Genomic DNA, 13359 nt, shown 5'->3' on the forward strand with positions numbered 1-13359 from the left:
AAAAAAACATAAAAAAATCTTACTGTTCAAAAACTTTTGACAGGTATGTTAGCCTATAGTTTGAAGTAAGAAATATTAATATTAATAAGGAGAGTCTGAGATCTATTTGACAGTGATTTCACATTTCTAAATACCAATAAAAGGTGAACATTTATTTATTTGCGACATTTTTTTCCTAAAATATTATATAGTTTTATAGGAGTAGGTTTCATAGGTTTCGTTCATTTCTTTCGTAGGTTTCAATAAATTTTTCATAAGTTTGTAGGTACAGACATCTGTTGTGGCCGTTCTTGGCTGTTTTTATGAGGCTTTTTTAATAGTGTTCATATCGATATCGGAATTATATCGTATCGACCAAAATTAAGAAATATATTGTGATATAAATTTTGGCCATATCGTCCAGCCCTAGGTATCGCCCATCCCTACGCAGCTCTGCTTTGTTTACAGTAAACACTGTATCATTGCTGTTCATCAGCGCCACCTGCTGTCAAAGAGTGAATCTGCATCTCATTCAGCTCATCTGCTGTTTCGTTCAGATATGTTTTATGAAGTATATTTTCACAAAACTAAAGTCAGACCATTCTGTTTTTGCTTCAAATTTCAAAATTATACTCTAATTTAGATTAAAAACTACTCATGCTGCATGTATGCTGCATCTTTGTTTGGATCATGATCAAAATCCAGTGGTTGCCTCTAATTTTAAGTGGAAAGAGCACAGACAAAGCCATAGTTTGTTCATATTAAGACATTTCTTTTATTTGTGTAACTTACTTGTTTGATTTGGGGTTTGTTTTAAAAATCAAATTTAGTTTTGTTATATTTCAATTTCACAAAGAAACGTGCAGCAATAGCCTAATCAAATTTACTGAAATGAATCATGAGTTGAGGGAATTGTTACATCCCTATTCACCGTGAAACACAGCGCATCATAGGGCTGAGCAATTAATCGAAAAACAATTTAGACTAAATTCAGACTAATTCCATTTTACTTAAATCAATTTTGCCACCATATTTATTTATTTAAATTTTTAGGATTTAATTAGCTTTTCATCAACTCACAAATCCTCTGCAGTTCCCTGACCATTTGGGAAACCCAGGTGTCAGTTTCAGGTATTTATTCTTTTGCCATTTGTATTAGTAGTAGTAGTAGTTGTAGTAACATGCTTATAATTGTATGAATTGATCATAAAAACTAAACACTGTATATTTAAATATTTTTATTCAAATTATATTCCTTCCCTTTTTATTTTGTTTGGTGCTGGTAATATTACTGATTAGTTGACAATTTATGTAACATTAGGAGATAATGAGAGGAACACATGTAATATTAGGTAACAGCAGAAGCTAACGCCAGGAGACTTAAAAAGTGTGTAGAAAAAGCAAGTGTGTATTAAACCGGTGCTATGCTGTTTGGTCGGGAGTTGTTTAATAAATCTGTTTGAATAATTCTTCATCTTGTAATCTGCTTTATTACTATATTACTCCCATCCAATGGATACTGTAATGCTGTGGACATCAAAAATGCCTCTCACACTTCTTTCTAAACTGCTGAATCTGTTTTTGCCAATAGTCCTCCATGCTGCATTTAATTAGGATGAAATTTATTTGAATAATTACTTAGTTTCTTGACTATCGAAGCTGAATCTACCACAAAAGTAATTCTGAAGTCTTAAAAGAGGCTAGGGATGCAACGATTATAGATTTTGTTGGTACGATTATTGTCTGAGGAATAATCACGGTTTTACGATTATGACGATTATTATGCATTTATTCACTTCCCAACATTACTAATGTATAAAATTCGGTTAATCGCTGCATCCCTAAAAGAGGCTCATGTATTTTTTGCTTAATTTTATCATGGATTTTAAATTACAACATGACTGACAACAGTTTACCTAATAGCATGTTCAAATATCTAATGTAAATGTTAAAATAAAGCTTTGAAAAAGTTTCAGAAATGGTAAACCTCACATTTCAGGTTTTAAATAAATAAAAGTGTTAAGTCAAAATGATAATTGATTAATAAGTGATTATATGTATTTTATCTGCTCTATAAGTAATACTAGATACCTTATTGTTTAAATGTGTAGAATCCACATAAGCTTGTTTTTCATCAACCAGTCAAAATTTACATGCAAATTCGGTCCATTTTTTGGCCCAGACAAAAACAGGCTGAATGTAAATGTAACTCTCTGTAAATCCACTCCCTGACACTAGGTGGCGCTTTTGGAACAGTAGAATTAGAGCCGTTTCCCGTAACCTCCGAGGACAAAACAGCATTGCGCTTAAAACACTACTTTATTAGGTATTACATGGAGCGAAGACAAAAACAAAATGCCATCAAATCTTTTCTGAAGACAGTCAGAATCTTCAGAGGTACATTCATATAAATTAATTCATCCATATATTCATTTGTATAATTCCCTTAGCACTCTTTAAAACCTCCCAGATTTTCCTCCATGTTTTCACACAAAACTAAACCACTCTTTTACTTTTACTTAAAACGGTGTTTTATGCTTCAGGGCTCCAGACTCATTCTTCCTACTGGTCGCTCTTTTGCGACTAACTTTCTCAGTTGGTCACAGGAGCACATGATTTGTTTGCAATATTTTAATTTTTTGGGATTAATCAATGCATGCTGATGAACTTATCATAGTTTATAGCTATGTGAAAATGAAAGTGGTTAACATTCAACCCCTTCTTTTTCATCAGTATTAATTAGGATTGAAATTTTTGCTATGTTATAAGCCAAATTCACTTTCGAATTCGCAATCTTGGTGTCACATTTTACAAGCAAAGATACAGTAATTGTCTGATTTGCTTACATACATCTACACACCTTTCACTATTTAAGACTAAAACAAAAGATGGATTCATTGTTATTCTTAATTAAAAAGAATAACAACAATAAAACAGTAAGATACAATGACAAACTAGCTTACAAAACGTTTATTAACAAAAACGAATAAGACGAGGCATGGCATACACCACATGCTATATTATATACCGACTAATAAATTACAGAAGGTTTAGCAAACACTGAGGAATCAAATAAATAAATAAATAAAAGAAAGCCTCCATAGCATAACGTGAGGTAAACAGCAAAGGTAACAAGCTTTTCAAAATGAAAACAAAAAGAAAAGTAGAACTTAACTTGCTGTCGGTGACAGTGCTTGCATGTTTTTTTTCAAAGAATACCAACATGTTCACCTTTGGTTTAAGAAGTGGTCTTTTACTTTACTTTAGCATGAAACCCATCCATCGTTTCCTCAATATTCGCGTAATTTTTGCTGCACGCAGCTCGTCCTGCTGACGCGGCGAATATAAACCAGGCTCTACACTCGAAGCGCTGCGCCGCTCAAACGAGTCGCGAGGTTTCATTATGCTTTCAGATTTGTTTGCCATTTCATGTTTCTCATATGCAACAGAAATGCAGCGCTTATGAGTTAAACAATGCGGAGGTTGCACCAGTGTGACCGCGCACAAAATTTAGTCGCACCGACAGAAAAAATTATCGCAAAATGTGCCCATTTGGTCACACACTGGAGCCCTGTGCAGTACAGTATTTATTTATTCTGAGTTGTTCAAATCGCGGTAATCGAATACAGTTATAGTGATAATTAAAATACGAAACGGTAATACTAACCGTGGGGTATTTTAGCACGATTTATCGGTAATCGTTACATCCCTACTGAGCATCCCTAGAGAAAGTGTCTGACCTCAGCAGAAAATGTGGCAAATAGACTACATAAGTTATTTTCGAGAAAGTGAGTAGTGTAAGTGTCACAACTCCAAATTATCAGGGCACAAAACACCAGCATGCCATTTTGCATGATTTAAAATGTTTTAGTACAAAATCTAAAATATATTAATATTGATATACATCAACATTAACTATATTGCCCACTCTTTCTCATAATATGATGACGATCATTATTATCAACAGACAGACCTGGCTCAGCTTGCTCTCCTGGGTTCAACAGAACCACATAAGTGAGTTTGCCATGAGAAATTATTTCAGCAGAACTTCAGCAGTCTACTAGGTAGAAAATAGCTTTTTCTGCAGAACATAGCTTATAGACTTGACAGAGAACACACAAGTGAGCATGAAGAAGCGATGCTGATTTATCCTACCTGTTGTGGTCCCTCTCCGTTGACGATGTTGGGCGGGTGCAGCGGGGAGGTGAGCATTGGGATGTCTTGGCTGAGCAACTGGTCGGACTCCAGTGGGGAGGTGTGGTCATCCATGACTCCCTCATCCACACTACAGGGGAGGCACTGCTTGCTCCTGAAACCACAAAGAATTCAGTCAATAATTCAATTTCACCATTAACAACCACTAGGGGTGTGAACCTACACTGGTCTCACGGTTCGGTTCGTTCACGATTATCATGTCATCAATTCGATATCACGATGCATCGACGATGCACTGCATCCTCAATTTTCAATTTGACTTCAAGTGTATACAGTTTTGTCAATAAATACAAGCAGTCAGATATATGAACTATACCTGACCTGGTTTTTCAAGTTAGTGGTAGGCTATTAACCCCTGCATATTTAATTGTGCGTGACATGATTTACTCACAGCGTGCGTCTTCTCCAAGTCGTGCTTACCAGGTTGTTCATAAAAGCCGAAATTTGCCCAGATGTCGGCTTTTAAAGTAGTTGGAGCATTTTTAATTACTCGCGTCTCGCCTCCCTCCACCATTACGCGAGTTCGATTTGAAGCAGCGCTGCCTAGAATGATCAGTGTATGACAAACCGTGAGAGAGATTCGAAAGCATAAGGAACTGTCTGCTCTCTTATCGCTCTCGCGGTACTTGATGCCATACACTGATCATTCTACGCAGCGACGCTTCAAGCCCAACGTGCCTAATGTATGCTACCACGACAAATGACATCAGAAAAGCGTCAGTACGTTATAACCGGTTATGGTCTATTACTGAACTGATACCGAATCGTCCTCGTCTGCATCGCGATGCATCGTTGAAACGATTCATTTCGACAGCCCTAACAACCACTCGCTCAAAATCGCCACAATGGCTGCATGCAAGCATGTATATTTCAAACTGTGAAATATTTACCTCCTCACAATTTAAGTACAAGATTTAACTAGATAACGGCAATGTATCATTACTTCAGTGTCACATTATTCTCCAGGAATCATTTTAATATGCTGATTATTATGTTGAAAACAGTTGTGCTGCATAATATTTTTGTGGAAAACATGCTACAGGTTTTTATGGACTTGGATGAATAGAAAGTTCAAAAGTATAGCATTTATTTGAAATACACTTCTCACTTTTTATCAATAGCAATATTTTTAACAATCCTAAGGAGTTGGTTAAGAAATCCTTTTTCTTCAAAACCAATATCTTACTGACCTCAAACGTTTGAACAGCAGTGTATGTTCCCTATAAATAACCCTGCAAAAAAGTGAAATAAAAAAGTGCTATATAAAGTTTGTGGAGAACCATTTAATTGTTGTTTCCAAACCTGAGCATCGCATTAGCATTATCTCATTCCATTGCTCATGAGGTCATTTTTAACCTTACACCCACAGTGTCATGGACATCCTTTAGGCTTGACTTAATTACACTGCTGAATTTACACATGCATAACTTTACAGGGGAAGAACAATAAAAACACAAAGTATTTCCAATGACTAATTTGTGCCCTGGTACTTAATATAGGCTATAATAGTTAGGCCGTTCAGAAAACTATTGTCTTCTCAGGGTCAGTCGTGGTTTCGAGTAGGGGTCGACCGATTATCGGCGCCGATATTAAGCATTTTTATGATTATCGGTAATTTTCAAAACCGATTCGCCGATAAAATAACTTAATTTTGAAATGCGCTATTTGGCTCTGATGCAGCCTGTCAGAAGTCATCACTCTGTGGCCTAAAGCAATCTCCGCCCACTGCCCATCTGATTTGTTGGGAGTCACGAGTCCGACCAATCAAAGCGGAATTCACTCTCACTCCGAAAGCGCTTGCTAACTGGAGCTGCTTCAGTGATCACGCATCAGTTGTCTCTCAAAGGTAAGGAAGCAGCAGACGTTGCTTAAGTTGCAATAAATCACAATCCACTAACGTTACACTGAAGTTGCAAAACACCTCAATACAATTATTTCCGCGATGCAGAAAACATGGACGGAATCGCAGAATCCAGTCATATAAATGGAATTTACTGTATGACGCGGAACGTCACGGAATTTGTCAAAGCATGTATGAAGTAATCAAAAGTAGGTCAGTACACTTAAATAGAGTCGCAATATGGACTAGTATCTGTAAATTTTCAGCCACAAAAATACTATTTAAATATGAATCCAGCATGTTCTGTGTGTCTCTGTGTATGTAAATGGCACAGATGCGCGGTTTTGTTTTCTACACATACAAAGTGTGCGACGCTCGCGCTGATTTCAGCTTCTGTCGTTCAATAAACAAGTAGGTTACTGCCTAATTTTGCTCGGTTTCATCAACGAAAATAGTTCCAAATATAGTAACAGCTCAGCCGCTGCGCATCTCTAAAAGCAAACACAGCGTGGTGTATGAATGATTCAGTGATAAAATCAGTGACTTGCCGCCACCTGCTGGTGTGATTCGTTTCATTTTTAGGTATAATTTCAGTTATTTAAATCATTTAATATTTCTGTATTTAAAATTTTATTTAAAACAATCTCCACATGAATTTATGAATTTAATTACCTCTGAGCCTCATTAAACGTCTGAAAACCTACCTACAAGCCACTTTTGTGTTCTTCTGTGCACCTTCTGTAGTACAAATACATTTTTTATTAATACTAATTTCATATGAGTGGTAACTTATTTGTCTTATTCTACTTCTTATTTTGGTTTTAATAGAAATTTTAAAAAGCTTATAAACATAAATTTTGAATTTGACAGATGAAAAGGATGCCATTGCAAAGGTAAAAAGAAAATACCCCTGTAAGTCACTTAAAGGAGTCACATGTCACCTCGTATTAGGAAGGCAAATTTTTTATCAGAATTTTTGATAATTGTTCAGAAAGTGCTCCTTCATTTTTTTAATTAGGAGGACAAGCGCTCCTGATTACAAGAAAAACACTGCTCTTAAACTGGGTGTGACGTTTTCAGTCAAATGTTTTTTTTTTTTTTTTGCTTTAACCGCTGACTACTACAACAATTTTTACAACTTTTGTTTAAAAGAATAATCACACAATACACTATTTCTTCCATGTTTTAATGTTAATAGTAAACCCTTTGTTTGCCAAAAATAAAGAGTTTACTGTGGTACACTCAACCTACACCAGGGAAGGCAGTTTTTGTCAGAGCCCTTGTTATTCTTAATTTTGACATTAATTTTCATTTTTACACCAGACATATATATTGGTTCAAAATATCGGTTATCGGTCTACTTGATCTGTAATAATCGGTATCGGTATCGGCCTTGACAAACACGTATCGGTCGATCCCTAGTTTCGAGCATAGAGTGGGACATCAAACACAAGAGGCAGCGATCTCCACTTCTTTCTTATTTTAGAATTGTGTGTAAGAGAAAGCATAAACTATTTTAAGCTCCATTCATTGTACTCTGGGACTGTTTGACCTGTCTGGGTGCCACGCAGCAGAGGAATGAAAATGTGCCATTTGTTTCCTGCCACGTCCACACGCACGCACTCTGAAACGAATTCAAATTAACTAATCAACTCCTAGTATGAAGTACGGCCCAGTGTGAGCACGCTCTCTCTCCTATGTATCAGCCTCGCAATGAGTCACAAGCAGAAGGTAATAAGGAGGAAATGGCACGTGTCCTTGAAGCTCATTAGTATCTAGCGCATGCGTTCTCGCCGGCCGCAGTGATCAGCCTAATCCATTAGCTAGTCCCCTACTTAAACCCACACACAAAGTCAGGTTATGGGGGTGATGCTCAATAAGACGAATCCTGCTGAGACTTAACAAACCGCTTTTCAGCAGACACAGGCTTTAGGAAGACGGGCAAATGCAGCACCTGCGCCTGTCAGTGGGGTTTAATTCAGTCGGACCTTGTGCACATGTTTGGTACTTTCCTTCCAAGTCAACACTAAAGTATGGTATATTGAAGCCATCATGCAACATTTTTAACCTCAAATTCAGGAGTTTTTTTTTTTCTACAGTCAGACTTCCAGTTCTTGCCTGGCAGACGTTGACAGGGATAGAAAATCCTATAGACTTTATGAAGTGAAGGTGGAACCAGAGCCATATCTAGGCTCAGGAATCATAGAAACTTGGGGCTGTGCTCTTTGACTTGGGCCAGGAAACAACCACCCAAGACACCATAGTAACTACAATGCGCTAACAACCACTCAGAACACCTTAGCAACTGCACAGCTACTCTGACAAACACCATCAGCACTCAAGTATCATGGTGGACAGTTTTTTCACAAGCAATCACCACTGAAATTTAAAAAAAATTATAATAATTTATAACTTGAGTAAGGGATTTTGAAAGTCATTGATTTAAAATAATAAAAAAGTATTATTTTATTAATACAAATTTCTAAACATGCACCCTGTATCTTTATTCTAATGTTTCTCTTTTTTAATAAATGTAATTACTTTAAAATTAACTAATTTATTTACTTGTTAAATGTTCATTATATTAAACTTCAAAACCTTCAAGCTTTTTATATATAACTAACAATTCGGGGGGGGAAAAGTCTTATAATAATTATTATAGCATCTTCTGTAACCTTTATATCATTGTCTTTACTGTCACTTATAAAGAAATTAATGCATCTTTGCTGAATACAAGTTATGAAAGTCACTGTGTGCAATTATATTTCAACAACAAATTAGAGTAGAAACATAATTTTACAATTAAAGATAACCCATTTAAAAAAAATCTTTATAAGTTAATGTAAATCTGCTTTGTGTGCAATTTACATTTTTGCCCTCAATTTTTTAAAATGAGTGTTAATTATTATTATAATTATATAAATTATATATTATTATAATTATCATTATATCAATTATATAAAAAATAAATAGCAATTGAATTTAATAGTTCAGACTCAGTTGTTAATTGTAACCTTTAATATTACAGTAATGCGCAATAGGGCTCAGAGGCGTTCAGATTAGTGTTCTGTTCAGATGCACCCATTCGCTGACTGAATTCTCAGAAAGTGTGCAGATGTGCATATAATGCAAATAAGATGTTAATTTCACAGTGTAGGCAGCTTTATTGATTATACCCGAAGTTTGAGAGTGCTTAAACTCGTGCTACACTGAAGTCAGTGACAATATGATAATGTACATGTTCTTTGCTCGCTTTCAGTATACAGTAGTTCCATGAATGCTAGACATATAGCTTTTTTCAATTCAATTCACATTTTTTGCCATTCAAAAGTTTGGGATCAGTAAGAAGTTTCTTCTGCTCATCAAGGCTGCATTTATTTGATCAAAAATACAGAAAAAAAACTATAAAATTGTGACATTATTGCAATTTAAAATAAAATTATTATATTTTAATATACTTTAAAATATAATTAATTTCTTTGATGCAAACTGAATTTTCAGCAGCATCATTACTCCAGTCTTCAGTGTCACATGATCCTTCAGAAATCATTCTAATATGCTGATTTATTATCGATGTTAGAAACTGCTACTTTTTTTTTTTTGAGCCTGTGATACTTATTTTTCTTTCTGTTTTTGAAAGAAATCAATACTTTTATTCAGCAAAGATTTGTTAAATTGATAAAAACTGACAGTAAAGAATGCTGTTCTTTTGAACTTTTTATTCATCAAAGAATCCAGAAAAAAAGTATCACATGCTCAAAAATAAATATTAAGCAGCAAAAACGGTTTCTAACATTGATAATAAATCAGCATATTAGAATGATTTCTGAAGGATCATGTGACACTGAAGACTGGAGTAATGATGCTGAAAATTCAGCTTCGATCACAGCAATAAATTATATTTTAAAGTACATTAAAAAAAGAACACTATTTTAAATTGTAATATTTCACAATTTTCGTTTTTTTTCTGTATTTTTGATCAAATAAGTGCAGCCTTCATAAGCATAGGATACTTTTAATACGTTTCTATTTTCTTTTTTTTCTTTTTTTGAGTATTATTTTATGTATTTACAAATAAATATTTCATATTTCAATATTCAGTTTTTTTTAAACCAATTAATATCACAGCATTTATGCAATAGTATTTGCATTCATGCCACCTCTGAACAGTCCGTGTACATACTGTATACCTAAATGCCACTTCAAATGCAGCTCCTGAAACCAATGTTACGGCCACATAGCTTTAAACATTTGTGTAATAATGTTGAACCAAAATATTTATTTCTAAAGCAATATTCAATGTATATTCAATGCTTTCTCTCATTTAACACAATAATTACTTTTAATTATTTTGGGGGGGAGGGGGGTAATTTCTTAGCCCAAATTGAAACATCATGTAATTAATTAGATAAAAAATTTTACTCACTTAAGGCTGATTTATACTTCTGCGTCGGACCTACGCCGTAGGCTATGTGTCAGTTTTCATTTATACTTCTGCGTCGTTGTCCGCGTCAATGTGCAGTACACATGGTCTGCAGTGTCCATGGGCCTGTTGCTGGTGTAACCCGCAGTACCACGGCAAAAGCCGAAGAAGAAGCGGCTCGTCGGAGAAGCATTATAGCCGTGACGGTGGCAAATAAATATCAAATCATTAAATCATTATTTAAAACTACACAACAGAACAGGAGAAGATGGCATGCTTTCAATCTCCACAAGGACTTGGACCACGGCAGATCAAAATTGTTTGTCGTGGACAACTACTGATGTATAATGCTACGCAGTATAATAAATGATAAGACACTTGTTCTTTGCTTTGTTTTATTTTATATAAGAAGGTGTAACATTAAAATATATTAAAAGTGCACATAAACACACACAAAACTCAAGTGCATACGGAGGGAGGGGTTCTAGCAGACCAATCACAGCGCTTGCGGTCCGCGTAGAATTGAGGCTCTGTTAGATTTTTGGAGAGGTGCACGTCAGGCTACGGCGTAGGGTGTGCGTCTATGCATAGGCTATGGCGTAGGTTCGACGCAGAAGTATAAATTGTACTTTTGGTATTGAATTTAGCATCAACAATCTAGCACTGGTATCAGACTAGTGAAATTCTGTGACTGCTACAACCTTATAACATATTTGAAGGCCCACTGATTTAACAGTCAGGTCATTTCAGTGCACAAGTGTTGAGTAACAAAGAAAACGAGAAACAACATACGATGTTTCTTTCCAGTTGTAAACCTGCTATTTTGAAAGGAGGGAGGCCACAGCGGGGGGCAAAAAGAAAAAAGAAAAAGACCACAAGAAGGTGGAAGTCAGCACTCACTCTCTCTAAGCGCTACAGTTGAGTGCTTTCTGTGGTCTGATTCCTCCTCTCAGCAAGACAGCGGATGACGCTAACAGTGGAGCATGGCCTAAGGGTGCAAATCTGTTCTTGGAAGGGCAAAAGGTCAGACACGGGAGGTGACGGCTTCCTATTAAGAGGTGTAATGAGAAAATTGGGACGCAGAAGTATAAATTGTACTTTTGGTATTGAATTTAGCATCAACAATCTAGCACTGGTATCAGACTAGTGAAATTCTGTGACTGCTACAACCTTATAACATATTTGAAGGCCCACTGATTTAACAGTCAGGTCATTTCAGTGCACAAGTGTTGAGTAACAAAGAAAACGAGAAACAACATACGATGTTTCTTTCTAGTTGTAAACCTGCTATTTTGAAAGGAGGGAGGCCACAGCGGGGGGCAAAAAGAAAAAAGAAATAGACCACAAGAAGGTGGAAGTCAGCACTCACTCTCTCTAAGCGCTACAGTTGAGTGCTTTCTGTGGTCTAATTCCTCCTCTCAGCAAGACAGCGGATGACGCTAACAGTGGAGCATGGCCTAAGGGTGCAAATCTGTTCTTGGAAGGGCAAAAGGTCAGACACGGGAGGTGACGGCTTCCTATTAAGAGGTGTAATTGAATGTTGTTGAATGACGGCCTCTTACATTCACTAGAACTGCAATTGTTTCAAGTGATTACGTGGCAAACTCCTCCAGCCCATCTAAGAGCATAAAGAAGAGCTCTTACTGCAACTTGGTAGTACCTGAAAATGATGAATGACGCCGTATCATCAGCAGGAAGTGTGGAGGAGGAGGGGATGACTTCAGAGATTAGACTACAGCACTTTTTGATTTAGGTCACCATTACATAGCAATTTCTGTGTAATAGGGGACATTTCTAGGGGAAATTAACAATGACAAACCAGATTTTTAAACTTTCTGAAGAAAATTTAAGCGTTGCTTATCTGCAAAACTTTCCACTTTAATGCTAGGTATCAAAAAAAAACAATCTAAACAAAACTTGAAATATCAGTTTAAAAATCATTTTGATGGAACACTGACTTCAAAATAAAATGAACAGCTTCTGTTTCTTTCCCACGCTTCCCACATTAAGGAAGTAGGTATGAAATTCCGCTAAAAGGGCGGACTGCTTCACAGTAGGAACAAGCGCATGTTTGCACCTTCAATACCACGACTGAGGTGAGACCCTTGAGCAAGACACTGAACCCCCAAATGCTCCCCGCGCGCCGCAGCATTGGCTGCCCACTGCTCCGGGTGTGTGTTCACTGCTGTGTGAGCGCACATTTGGATGGGTTAAATGCAGAGCACAAATTCTGAGTATAGGACACCATACTTGGCCACACGTTACTTCACTTCACTTCACTGGTTGGAGCTAAACTCTGCAGGACGAGTTTGGACAGCCCTGTTGTAGATAGAGTGTCAATGGCCCATTGGAGAGATAGGTGGCGGTAATGCACTTATAAGTCCGCCGTAAAGCAAGAAGAAGAAGAAGGCACGTCACGCGCCGGCTGTCGAGGACGTGCTCAGGACAGTTCAGACACTGCAGTGCATCAAAGGTAAAAAACTATATAAATACTGTTCAGTTTCTTGCACAGGCCGATCGTTTCGTGTCTTTACACGTCAATGTATCGTCACGAGCCGTAGGGTTTAATTTGGTTTTGTTTGTGTATGTTTTTTTTTTTACTCTCAAAGCCGTGATTCCCATCCACTTCCATTATAAGACTGACAGACTGCAACGGTTTGAGTTAAAAACCTTCGTTTGTGTTCTACTGAAGAAAACAAAGTCACCTATATCTTGGATGCCCTGGGGGGGAAGCAGATAAACATCAAACTTTCATTTTTGGGTGAACTATCTCTTTAACTGTCTGTTTGGTCTCCAAAGTCACACAAAAAATAATTTAAATAAAATAAAAAACAGAGTTGCTTTAAAATGCAGTTAAAATTCCTGTTTCAATTCCTTGAAACATGCATGCATATGACAAATA

General features: G+C 36.5%; 1 long non-coding RNA gene across 1 annotated transcript in view; it reads right to left on the minus strand.

Annotated features, from left to right (window-relative positions):
* LOC107561471 (uncharacterized) overlaps window positions 1-13359 on the minus strand; it is a 43739-nt gene that overhangs the window by 20199 nt on the left and 10181 nt on the right. Inside the window, exon 2 of the long non-coding RNA XR_001605856.1 lies at window positions 4135-4288. This is a non-coding gene — a long non-coding RNA (uncharacterized lncRNA). The remainder of the gene's footprint in view (window positions 1-4134; window positions 4289-13359) is intronic.

This window comes from Sinocyclocheilus grahami, unplaced genomic scaffold (genome assembly GCF_001515645.1).
Source record: "Sinocyclocheilus grahami isolate Dianchi unplaced genomic scaffold, SAMN03320097.WGS_v1.1 scaffold774.1, whole genome shotgun sequence".
NCBI classification, from domain to species: domain Eukaryota; kingdom Metazoa; phylum Chordata; class Actinopteri; order Cypriniformes; family Cyprinidae; genus Sinocyclocheilus; species Sinocyclocheilus grahami.